This window comes from Genypterus blacodes, unplaced genomic scaffold, assembly GCF_046128005.1.
Source record: "Genypterus blacodes isolate CSIRO-AG114 ecotype Tasmania unplaced genomic scaffold, CSIRO-AGI_Gbla_v1 ptg000051l_1, whole genome shotgun sequence".
NCBI classification, from domain to species: Eukaryota; Metazoa; Chordata; class Actinopteri; order Ophidiiformes; family Ophidiidae; genus Genypterus; species Genypterus blacodes.
This window is the reverse complement of record NW_027466863.1, coordinates 547,230-559,935: the sequence shown is the minus strand read 5'-3', so window position 1 is coordinate 559,935 and position 12,706 is coordinate 547,230.

Below are 12,706 nucleotides of genomic sequence, written 5' to 3'. Positions count from 1 at the left end.
CTGCTTCAATTCTTTTCGTGAGTTGTTTTCACTCTCCTCTCGTCCAGGCCGGTTCCCCGGGGTCCAGTGATTGTAGTGTGGAGGGCTTGGTGCTGTGAGCAAAACTCTTCCTCTCCACTTCACACAGAGCTTAGAAACGAGACAAACACAACTATAGACAAAGAAGGCTCTCGGGGAACTTCGCTATATATGTGCGAGTGGAAAAGGTTATATCTGTGTCCAAAATACAAGTCTACAGCTTTGTTGAGCACTTGCGAATGATTTGTGTTTGTTCAGACATAGATACCAATATACATGTACTTCTGCACCCTCTGCTGCATTTCCCTGTGTCCTGAGAAGATACAAATGGCTTCAGTTGGGTAGAATTTTGGCGAAGCTGCTCGTAATTGAGTTAGATGAGAACGGAGAGGGAACTGAGCTATGGGAGAGAAGTGAAGTAGAACCAAGATCACAGAAGGGTGTTTAATCTTTAATTCCCTCACAATCTCCTTTTTCCAGGCCAACAATGATCAGAGGCAAAGTCAGAGATGGGGAAGCATATATCACCTTGGATGCACTGTATAGTTATGAAGACAGAAGCCATATGAGCAGAGAGAAGGGAATAATGAAATGCGGCACAGAATGATAAGAGTGCACCAGCTAGCAAGCTGTGGTTTGATCTATAATTCATATTTATTCATCATGTAACTCAAGAAGATCGTTTTAAGTTTTCTCCTGTGTTTGTCTCTGTCTCTCGGTGTCCCTCATAACCTTCTGCCTGTGTGTATTTATGTGTGTTTATACGACTGTCATCTGTGGCTACCCATGCATGACATCATATCCATTTCCTGGGTGCCTCACTGGGAGAAATAATGATGCAATGGAGCATGACAGAGAAGGGCCTTAAGGTCTGGGGCTAAATGAAGTAGAGCACCTAAGCCCAAGTGACCACTGTGTACGGCTACTGCCATGTCCTCTTTTTCAACCCTAACGCACACACAACTAGCTGCAAGGCCAGGGGGAGCAGTCAATGTGCTTTGGTTTGTTAGATGATTGTGTAGTAGGAGGATTTCTAGTATAGATCCATAGAGGATGATAACCAGAATGTAACCTAGTAACCATGTGGAAAGAAACAGATAGTTACAGTTGGATTTTGGGCGACAACAGCAGACAGAATAAGAAACTGGGGTGTAGACTCTGAGGGGGTGAACAATTGGATGATGTGAACTACAAAAGGGCATGGAGGACAGCTCGGTGATTGAGGTCAAAGAGGTCACAGCCTGTGAGGGATGGAAATCAAATGGGACTTTTCTGAGAGGAATGCTTGGTAGGCGCATAAACTACAATACACAAACAGAACATGCTTCTCTCAAGCATCTTCATCTGCAGCATAAGGTAAAAACAAAATATTAAAAAAATATCAAAATGAGATACCTTTCATTAACAGCTAATAGTTATTTAAGTGTAAGAAAACCACTCCAATCTACATTATTATTCAAAGCCGTCTGTTCGGATCTCGCAATAGTTGGTGGAAGGACCAACTAGATATCCTGGTTTAGATATCTTTGTTGTAGAAGTGGATCAAATCCTTCTCCAGCCGTGCTCCTGTCTGTGTGGAGCCTATCACTGATGAAGTAGGCAGACCTGGCTGGGACCATTGATGAGTCCAATTCAGAGGAGAGTGGAATCGTGGGAAAGATCAAAAGAAACATTACTTATAATTCCATATCTTGGTTCTTGCGCTTTTCTATATCACAGCATTCAAAGTGAGTGGATCTGTTTGCCAATTCATTCATGAAATATTGGTCAAAAGATAAGGACTAACAATTCCATTGTCACATTTCCAAAACGTGTGAAAGCACAACTCCCGGCTTCCCTTCACAGAATAAAAACATATTGTATTTATGGATTATAGCCTATAGAGTGTATGGTTTCTCTCCTGGCTGTAATGTCCTAAAGGCTTTTAATTTGAATTCAAACAAGCTTATTACAGTGCTGTTCCCCTTCCTCCACACACACATGCGCATGTTGTGGGGACAGCTGGGGGTTGAATGTCTACAGTTTCTGGCACACAAGACTTATGATTTAAGCTTGGATCTCATTCAAAGTGCTATACATTGTCCATTACCGATAACAGAGTGGTGTCACGGCAACAAGGTATAGCTGCTGGGGGGCGTGATAAGCATCATTCATACAACACAGATGAGGCAAAGGGGAAAGTAATCGGAGGGGGGTGGATGAAAGAAGGAGGGAAGGGATGAGGAGGAAAGAAAATGGATCAGTGAGAGAAGTGTGTAGAGCACCAGCATAATATGAACGAGGAGGGAAGACCAGAGGAGGACAATGTGGCAATGAAGAGAATGAAGCACAAAGATGAGGGCAGCGATGAATCAGCGGTAAACGGCAGCATCGCCTATAGTGAAGTGCTGTGCTCACAAAATACCATCTTCAGTCACATTCATGCCAACGGGCAACATGTAATGGCTGAGGGGTTCTGCTAAAAGGAAACAAAATGTACAATGTAATTCCAATTTTACAAGTACAACCAGAAATGTTCGGTGTGTCTGAGGCCTGTTTCATCCTTAGAATAGGAGTGATCCAGTGAATGTGAATTATGCCCTCATCTCGTGTATAAATAATGGATTACCGTCTGTACTTGCATCAAAGTTTTGTATGTTCTCAAAGTGCAAAGGCCCCTAGGAAAATTCCAGAACCCCTGTCCAGGTTGTGACCCTTGAATCATTCAGCGTTTCATCTTTTTCTTGCAACTTCTTCTCCCAAACGTCATCAGTCTTATCTCTTGGTTAAGCTTATAGATAGGGAAGAGGAGGAGGAGTTGAAAGAAGGGAAGGGTGCGAGCTCTCTGCACGTATGTGTGTTTTTGTATGGCTGTGTGCACATGCAGGGTTTTTTTTTGTGCCTTTGCTTTCTTTCAACGCTGCATTGCAGTTATAGATTTTCTGTCACTGAGAGGAAGCTTTTCAAGTTGTTACCGCTAACAAGCCAACAAACAAGTGCAGAGTTACAAACTTACAGCAGAACAACAACCAATCAGTCCTGCTTCTCGCCATCAAAGAGAGATCAATGATTCATACAAGTTCATGTGGAAAGACCTTATGACGGATACTATAGCTTTAAAGCCCAGTGTGATGGGAGGTTCAGAAGTTTTTGCCAAAATTTCAGTGTTATAGCGCCACCATCAGGTCAAGTGATGTCTCTTCTTTCGCATACGAATCCATATCCATTCAGGAGACATTGCACTATTTGTAGAGTGAGCCACAGTAAGAAATAATTTGATCTGGCTTGGTTCAGACGTTCTGCGAGTAACATTTGGTGAGAAATGAGCCGAAATTGTAGGATATGTGAAAGAACTGTCTTGGGGAAAATTCACAATGGCACAAATGGATGTGAACTCGGCTGTAGATTTACCCAAGGAATACAGAATTCAACTCGAGAAAGAAAGTGGTTATTACCGCACCAAAAACAAATGGGGACAAAACAACAAAACGATAGCGAAGGCCCTGACTCTACCCACAACTGTCCCAAGTCACCACTGTGACAGACAGACTCCCGCTGAACAGAGGCGTGAAGAACTACACTGGCAAACGGTGAGTCACATTTAACAGGATGACTCTCAACTTGATCTATTCTTTCGTTTGTTTTGCACCATTCAGTGTGTGACCCCAGGGAGGAATGAGAATACGGTGCAATGCTTTGGATTCTGAGCTTTCCTCGCGTCGCTGTAGCCTGATCTTTCCAAATCAATTACTTTTTAATGACAGCGTGACTGACTCCCAGCTGAATGCGCTTTGAAAAATGTACGGTTGTTCTACCTCAATGAGACACAACTCCCCTCCCAAGTAGTCCTGTCAGGGGACCAGGGGGCACCGAGTGTGTGAGGCGGTTTCTCGCATCAAATATTGAGTGTGATAAAGTGGATGCCCAATTCTAGAAAGAGACACACACACATACACACACACAAACTTGCCACATTCTCTCCTGTCCTTCTCTCTCTCTCTCTGTCTCTGTCTCTAACACACACACACACACACACACACACACACACACACACGAACAAAGACTGAATCGCACGCCTAGAGGTTTATTAGAAATCCTGTGATACGAATTCTAAATAGATTCTGTCTTTGATTCCTTTTCTCTTTATGCATCCTAATTTCTTTGCTCAGAGGAAATTGTGTTTTCTGCACCAATTGCCAGTTTTTCTCACTAACCGACTGGATTGTCAGCATCATTATGTAGTAAATAACTTGGAGGTATTCACCATAAACAGGTAACCTATTGTTGGAAGATATGTAATGTATTTTGTCATTACATAGTATCTCATTTACAGTGTATAGAAAATGTCATGAGTTTTCAGGCTGCTCTCCACTTAGTGAAGAGTGTCCCACCTTTGCCCACTGCCCACACACACTGCACCACTGACCATGGAAGAAAATCACAGTGGATTGAATCTAGGGGTTTTAAGAAATGACCTGCTAAATATTCTACTTGCAGTGCATACATAAGTGGCTACTAACACATTTTAATCTCCAGTATTCATGAGCACAAATGTAATGTCAGAAGAGATCTGTAGTTCGGTTCCTGATGAATATCGATACTGTTCGAGTTGACTGCTACAAAGTGATTCTGTTGCTATTATCTTTTAATGGGGAAACTTATATTGAACTCCAACAAAGGAAATTGTTAACCAAGTGTTATTTTCTGTGTATATTGTTAAACAGAAGTTAGACAGTGAGTCGTGTTGAATAATTATAGAAGTGGCATATGAGTGTCAGGCCCCAGATGGATGCTTTCTCATCACAAACGTCTCGGGTAACTCAGGCCCAGTGTTGCTTTAGACCGCTGGGTAGCCCATGCACATAAATGCACATAAAAAAACACTGAAACCTAGCTGAAGACAGATAATTGCATTTGTATTATATTTAATGTACTGGGGTTAGAACTTTCTCTGCCTTTTTATAAATCTCTTGCCCTTCCCTTCCCTCTTTCTCCCTCCCTCGCTCTCGGTTCCTCATCCTCCCTTTGATTATTTAGTGATTGATGTGAAACTTGGAGGAGAATTTGTTTGAAGGTCTGTGAATGCCCTAATTGCAACGGGAAGATTTAGCCAGCAGACGTGAGCTGTGTGACAACAGGATGAACACACAGGTATTTTTCCTTCTGCGCTGCCTCATTTTCCAGCTCAATTCAGAGGGTTTTGCTTACTGCTTTTACCACTTATGGGTCATTTAAAGTAATTCAACTATGATAGGGCTGTTGATTAAGTGTGTATTGAAAATGTGGCACATTTTCTGAAGAGCTAGGACCTGCTGCAGTCACGAATGCTAATAACCAATGTGTTCTAAATCATACTATTCTATGATTCATACTTCTTTTAAAACACGTTTTTAGTTGAACTCTATCTTCAATCCGCGTATCATTGTTTCTCCGGCGTGTCAGTTTGATGCCCCAAACATTTGAAGAAAGTTCTCTTTAAATGGAATCTGTAAGCTCTGATTTAAAGCACAATGGCTTCTGTCTACCGTTCTATCATTGCATACTCTGCAAGAACAAACCTACTGTCACTTTGTACTGAATAGTTGGTGACAGCACTGCATATTGTGCAAAAAACAATGCCCATATTCAGTAACCACTGTAGAAAACAATGAGTTTAGAGAGCTGTCCTAAATCCATCCTGGATATCGGCTTCCCAAGTGGAAGAAATGCCAAACACAGTCTGCACCTTTCAGCTGAGTACAATAGAACGTCACATACCTTTTAGATCTTAGCTACTTATTTGTTTGATACTTAAGTACTAAAAACTGTCCATTGCAGCAGGTGGTTAGTGTCACAAATGTGGGTTATTGCTGTTAAGATGAGAAAGATACTAAGAAATACTGAATATGAATCTTTGGTCTAATTGCGATTAGCTGTATGTTACTGATTCCCCATAAATAGCTCTTTATTAATGAATGGAGTCATGCAAAGTTGGACATTACCATCAGTCAGATGTACGAATTACAATATTTAAATGAACACAGGCATGGATGAATACACTGGATGAGCAGAAAATGACTTAATAATACATTAATGGAAGCTTTTTGTGAGAAGAAAAATGGCCCAGTGCTTCTCAGATGCCAGAGATACTGCACTGCATGCTGGGGATGGAAATTACAAGCACTGCAGTGGGACTTTAAATTACTAGGCAGCGTCCTTGGCATTAACTTTCAATGAACATTAGGCTGCTAATTAAACACTCTTCTTACACCGTCTTCCCTATTCACAGCCCTTCTTGTGCTGACGCCTAAATTCCACCTCTCACCCTGTCTGTCCGTGTTCTCTCCGTCTCCCCTCTGTTATTCCCTTGGTTTCAAGTTTCTAGTTCTTTATTGGTGTCTTACTTCAATGCTGGCATTTCGGATGACAGCCTTATACCCTGCTCCTCCCCACCACGAGCCATTTTCCTCTCACCTCTACCGTTAACATTAACTCCTTCCTCCATTGCATTCTGTGCCAAAAACCTGCCAAATTACCTACATAACATTGTTGCAGAGTCTTCGGATACCATGACACATCTAATCATGTCCTAAATAACTGTAATCCAATTGAAAGTGTGGTAACAGCACACCCATGTGCTTTCCCAACCCTTTGAAACCTATGTTAACATATGAACGCCTGAGCATATGCACCTGTACTACATGTGTATGGAGCTATAGATGCACTATGTTTGTGTGTATGTTTGCATACATGTATGCCCGTGCATACATGTATAGTAATGGTACATGTATTGGATTGGAATTTTCACGTCTTCCCTTGTTTCCATATTAATGTTGTTTTGTTTTGGTGGGGGAGGGAGATGCTAATAAACCTTCTGCACTGCTTAACTAGGCCACTGATTGGCTGCTGGCAATATAGAAGAAGGAAAGGGAGAGTGTGTGTGTGTGTGTGTGTGTGTGTGTGTGTGTGTGTGTGTGTGTGTGTGTGTGTGTGTGTGTGTGTGTGTGTGTGTGTGTGTGTGTGTGTGTGTGTGTGTGACAGAGGAGGGAATGTACGAAGATGCTGCCACATTAGTGAAAGTCATTTCTTGCTCTTGTTCGCTGCACTCCTCACATTTCACAATGACCAATAGATTGCCAGATATTATTATGTTATTATTATGGCAATAGAGAACATACTTTGACTCTTCATTCATTCAAATTTAATAAAGTATTTATTTTAAATGTGACACGAGGATAAGAATGTAGGGATTTAAAGACATCAGAGAAAAAAAGCAACCAAGTCAGGGAACATCATGATAAAGTGCAGACACCAGATAAAAGAAAGCTGTGACGGATCATGCTGTAAGTCTCTGTCGGCTGTTAAATCTCTAGAGTGAAACAGAAATAGCATGTGTGCGTTGGGGAAAAAGAGAGTGAGAATGAAAGACAGATAAAGACGGTGAGAAAGGAGTGTTTGGTTTGGGGTCAGTAATCAAAAAGCCCAGGACAGACAAAACAATCAAAAGATTCGATCAGACGACATAACGTGAAGAGGAGGAAAGGGAGAAGATAGCTGTATTCTTATTCTTATTCTAACTGACTGAACTGTTAACATCACCCAAAACACCGTCTTGGGAGGGGGGAGAGGGTGAGGAGAGGAGGTGAGACACAGGTGGTAAGAGAAGGGAAATCGATCGGGGAGGGTAAAGATGGAGGAATCGCAACTACAGGAGATGTAATTAGAAAAGGCAGCGGGGAAAATAAGAAAGAGGCCAAAAATAATATATGCCAAAGAAAACGAAGACGAGATTCTAAAGGGCCCGCAAAGAGAAATAGAGATGAGAGCAACGTAAGTGCATCAAAGACAGATGAACTACGGCTTGAGCGTTGGCAGTTTTAAAGGTTTTCATCGCTGGATCGACTCTGCCGACAGCTGATTTCACAGACACCCAAACAGCTCGATTGCTAAAGCGTTTAGTAAAGGCTCGGGCTCATCTGGTGCACCAAACGACTGTTTCCGGTGAGCTGAGTGCGTCTGAATCTAGGCAAAGTGAGGAAATCGAGAAAACAAGGGTTCAGTCTGTGCTCAGACAAGCTGGGGAACAAGGTTTTTGTGCTCTGCAAAGAAATGTGTGTGTTAGTTTCAGTGGCAGATTACCAAACTATATGGCGTACTTTTGTTACAAATGTTCTCTCTGTCCAGCCCCAAGCTATCCCTCCTGGAAAAAAGATCAGTATAAACTAAGTTTGTAGGAGACAGGGATGAGCTGAAGAACTATGAGGTGTGGGAGCAAATGATTCTGCCTTTCAGCTTTCACACACACACACACACACACACACACACACACACACACACACACACACACACACACACACACACACACACACACACACACACACACTCCCTGCGTGCCCTACTCTACCTCCTGCTGTCTTCCCAGATGTCCCAGAAGGGTGACGCTCTTACACCAAATCTTAACTACCACTTTCTTCCAATGGATTATTGCCAATTACCATTGTGAAAAAAAAAAAAAAGACAAGACTTGTCAACCACAATAGGGACCAGATGGAATGAGACGCAGACTGTGGAGATAATAGATGTATCCGTGAGCGTACATGCATCAATCCACTCTAAACACATACAGTAATTCCCAGTAAAGAACAGAAGGGGGGGCTCACCTGTTGTACTCTCCTCATACTGTTTCTTTAGTTTGACTCCTACCTACCGAGTTCAACCAGCTGCCTCATCCTTTGTCAGATCACGACCAATAATCAAAAATGGGAACCTTTTAATAATGCAAGTGGCAGACAAAATAGGCGGTTTTACTACAGTTGAGTTTCTTCTCAGCAGTTTGATCAGAGACAAATCCAACCACTGAACTCTACTTCACAGAACGTCGCCTGGGAGGCAGACCTGGGTACGAGATTGTGTAATGAGCTGTGGCTTTGGTAAATGATTACACGCACTGATCACACACAGCTTGCAAGCAAAAATGAATGGCAAACTTACTCTTTGCTTTGGCCTATTATATCTTGGCGAGCATCTAGAGGAATGGATTCAGCGCAGCATCGTCAAACTTTAAACCTGCATGTAAACATACTGACATAGCCTGTGTAGTGTGAGAGCCTGATGCAGGTTGTCGGTCTAGCTCACGGACGGCCTTGTTTGTCTGAGGTAATAGCTTTCATTAAGGCAGTTTTAAAACAGCTCAGATGTGATAATAATTCAAACAAATGTCTTACAGAGCGACTGAAATGTGACTTCAATTCAAATGTCACTTCACCTTTGAACGAGAGAATATGGAGTGTTAGTAGGGTCAATATACATTTCTATTGAACTGCATTTAGCTGCAAGTCACTCTGGCTAATTTCACAAGAAGAGTATTGATGGTGATTGATCTAGTTATCAGAATTCTTCAGTATTTTTCAGCATTTTCCAGTCAGACGGACATAGAGAGTGAGATTTTTTCATTTCATGTCTAAACACTTGCCTACCAAATAATGAGATGAATTATAAATGGGTGGAGGGTAACGACCTCTATGTATCCAATCACCCCACCTCGCCACAGAGCGGTGATTCTGTAAAACAGGATTGTGGGTGGCAGTGGAGGGACAGAGGAGCGACATAAAAGAGTCCTGGATGAAAAAGTGTGAAGCAAAGCAACGGCTGCGAGGCTGGCAAAGAGAGAAAAGGCGTGGGTGGAAGTGAGAGAAGGACTGATTACAACAGATAAAAGAATAAGAGAAAATGTGGAGGAAAAAAAGGAGAAATGGAGTGTGTGGGGACAAAGACTAAGACAGTGAGGGAGCGGGAGACACACAGAGGTAGCATAAAATGACAAGAAAAAACTATCAGTGAAGGTAAACAGCTGTTTTTTGGATGACATATGGGAGAAATAACTAAGACAGGCCTCATTATAACTCTTACTGTCTCTTGGGCTGCTTTGGAGATTTTAGGAGCCATCACTCCAAGTTTACCTGCTTCTCGCTGTCTCGCTCTCTCTCGCTCTCTCTCGCCGCTCTCTCTCTCTCTCGCTTCCTCGCTTTCTCACCTTACTGACAGTGCAGCAAAGGAAAGACTTTGCTCCCATAATTATGCCTGTTTCTCTTCCTCTCTGCTTCCCTCTTTTCTCCCTGACGCCCTCCAGCAACTCACGGTAGGAGATCCAATTTAGTAAAGGGACTCAATAGTTGTACCTTTTAACACTGGTAATGATGTCCAGCACCCAGTCTTTCTGGGATAAGGTTGATGTTTTGATTTCCCCGTTTCAGCCTCAAAACTAACCTTCAGGCTGTAGTTATCCGTATACTTCTATTTATATCCATCCGTCTACCCTCCTTCTTTCACTGTCGTCTGTCTGTGGGCGACAATGTTTCTTCTCTTTGTGAGGATATGTGTATGTAGGCATTATCAGCATATGGCCTGTGATCATAGCGAAACAGAAGCTGTTTCCGAGAACAATGGCATTAGCTGTGAGAACAATGGTTTTGAATGTGAGAACAATGGCTTAATGCATTATTGTCTGCAATAGTAATGATCACTGCCACACTCGCACATTTGCGAGCCAACTGTGCTTCAGTTACACCCACAAAAATAGAACCACTTTTTTTTCTTTTTTTTGCCAAAAGCATGTGGTTCTGACAGGATGCATTCTTAGTTTGTTGTACTGTAATGTGGCTCCCTGTCACGATGCCAAAGAAGTCCATGCTCAGTCTGTGCTCCCAAGTCCATGCTCAGTGCAAAGAGGACTTCAATTACTCCTCTTTGCATCTATGGGCAATTTAGAGTTAGATTCTCCTGTCCACCCAAGACGTATCCAAACTCCACACAGAAAGGCCCGAGTTGGAGGTTGGTCCGAGCTGGATTTAACCCCTGCAAACCACCAAGCCACTGTGCTGTGTGTTCACTATTATGTCATTTAATGTAAAGTAATATGATATATATTTGGAATGGTTTTTAGGTCATCATTTTGATACAATGAAGAATGGAGCTGAGGTGGGAGTTTTGGAGCTCAGTGTCCTTGAAGTGAGATTTCCAGTTTTACAGCTGTTTACCTACACATATAGCTTCCTGTTAGCCATTTAGCACTTTAATATAGTTAAGAGGGTGCTCTCATTCTGGGCTACCTAGATAATATAACCCTGACATGCTTTTTGGGTTTAAAATAACACTGGGCTAGGTCTCAGACGACACCCAGCTCCTCATTTAGTGTTCCAATTTTCCTGCAGATGTGAAGAGAGTGTGTGTGTGTGTGTGTGTGTGTGTGTGTGTGTGTGTGTGTGTGTGTGTGTGTGTGTGTGTGTGTGTGTGTGTGTGTGTGTGTGTGTGTGTGTGTGTGTGTGTGTGTGTGTGTGTGTGTGTGTGTGTGTGTGTGTCCAATATTAAGCCACCAATAGCATATATTGACTTTGAGTTAAGGGCAAGATGGAGTGCAACTCTAGAACATAACTCAAAATAAGTTGAAGACATTTTCAGTTTTTGATGCTGTACATGTACTGTGGTTTCTAATATTGAATATCCTGCCTAATTCATTCACAAGTTTAAATGATCTTCTCTGGAACAATGAGGAGATCAAAATTGAATCACCATAATCTTTATCCCGAGTAAATAAAAAGCAAAATATTATCTGAGAGTCAGCGACACAGCGTCGATCATTTCAGAGCTGTGAAACTGATTGTTGTGATTTGTCAAAACAAAGGCATATAAAACCTCCCTCTGTGCCAGAAAAACACACACACACAACACACCAGTTTGCTGCTTTAGCACCACTCTATGGCATGGTTTCCTTTGTTCAGGTGCAATAAGATGACAGAATCACAAAACATTCACGTGCAAACACTAAAGTATCTATGTGAGAGGCAAACAACCAAACAACAAGTCGGATCATAAATCAGATCAGGTCAGTATTTACTTCAGATTATTTTCAGATTGCTCTCTAGCAGGGCAAATGTGCTTGGACCCAGATTGATCTTCGTCACTCTATCAGACTAAAACTCAAAGGGTAAATTCAAATAAAACTTTCAAAGTCTTGTTTCAATCAATAGGGCAGTGAGACACGACTGTTGCAATGCGTCAATTTCTGGTTAAAGTGAGGAAGATGAACAGTGAAATGAATCCTCTGTTAAATCAAGCAGAGGCTGTTCCTTACAAAGACAGCATTTAGGCAGCGCCGGGGTCCCAGTCTCTTTCCACAGGTCACTGCTAATCCCTGTACTGCGTTTAACTGTCACTGAAGCTGCACTGATGAACGAAACACACCGTGAACTCCGCTGTGACTCATACATGTAAATCCCACTCGACACACAAGTTCAACGTGAACAAGGCACTCGGTTGGCTCGTATATGGTGCGGTCACACTCTTATCTCCCCTCTCCCCGCTCCACCGTCCGCCCTTTGAGATGGTGAACAGCAGATCAAGGGCTGTGCGATGTAGGCTTGTGAAATATACGCGCAAGATACACAGCACACTCACAGGCGCAATATTCCCAATGGCTTTAAGTATCGTTTGTCCACGCAACAAACACATGCATAGTTCCACAGACAAAGCCTCAACTTCCAGGAGGCTCATCTCTTCTTCCTTTGATCGTCTTTATATTCCTCTCTAGATTTCTCCTTGCCTCGGTTTTCTGCCTAAAAATGTATTCTTTCATTCAGCTGAACTTCTATTATTTATCAGAGGTCTTTGCAAGCATACTGATCTGATTACTGCACTAGATAAGTCAGCTTATGCAACATATGGGGGTTGTGCT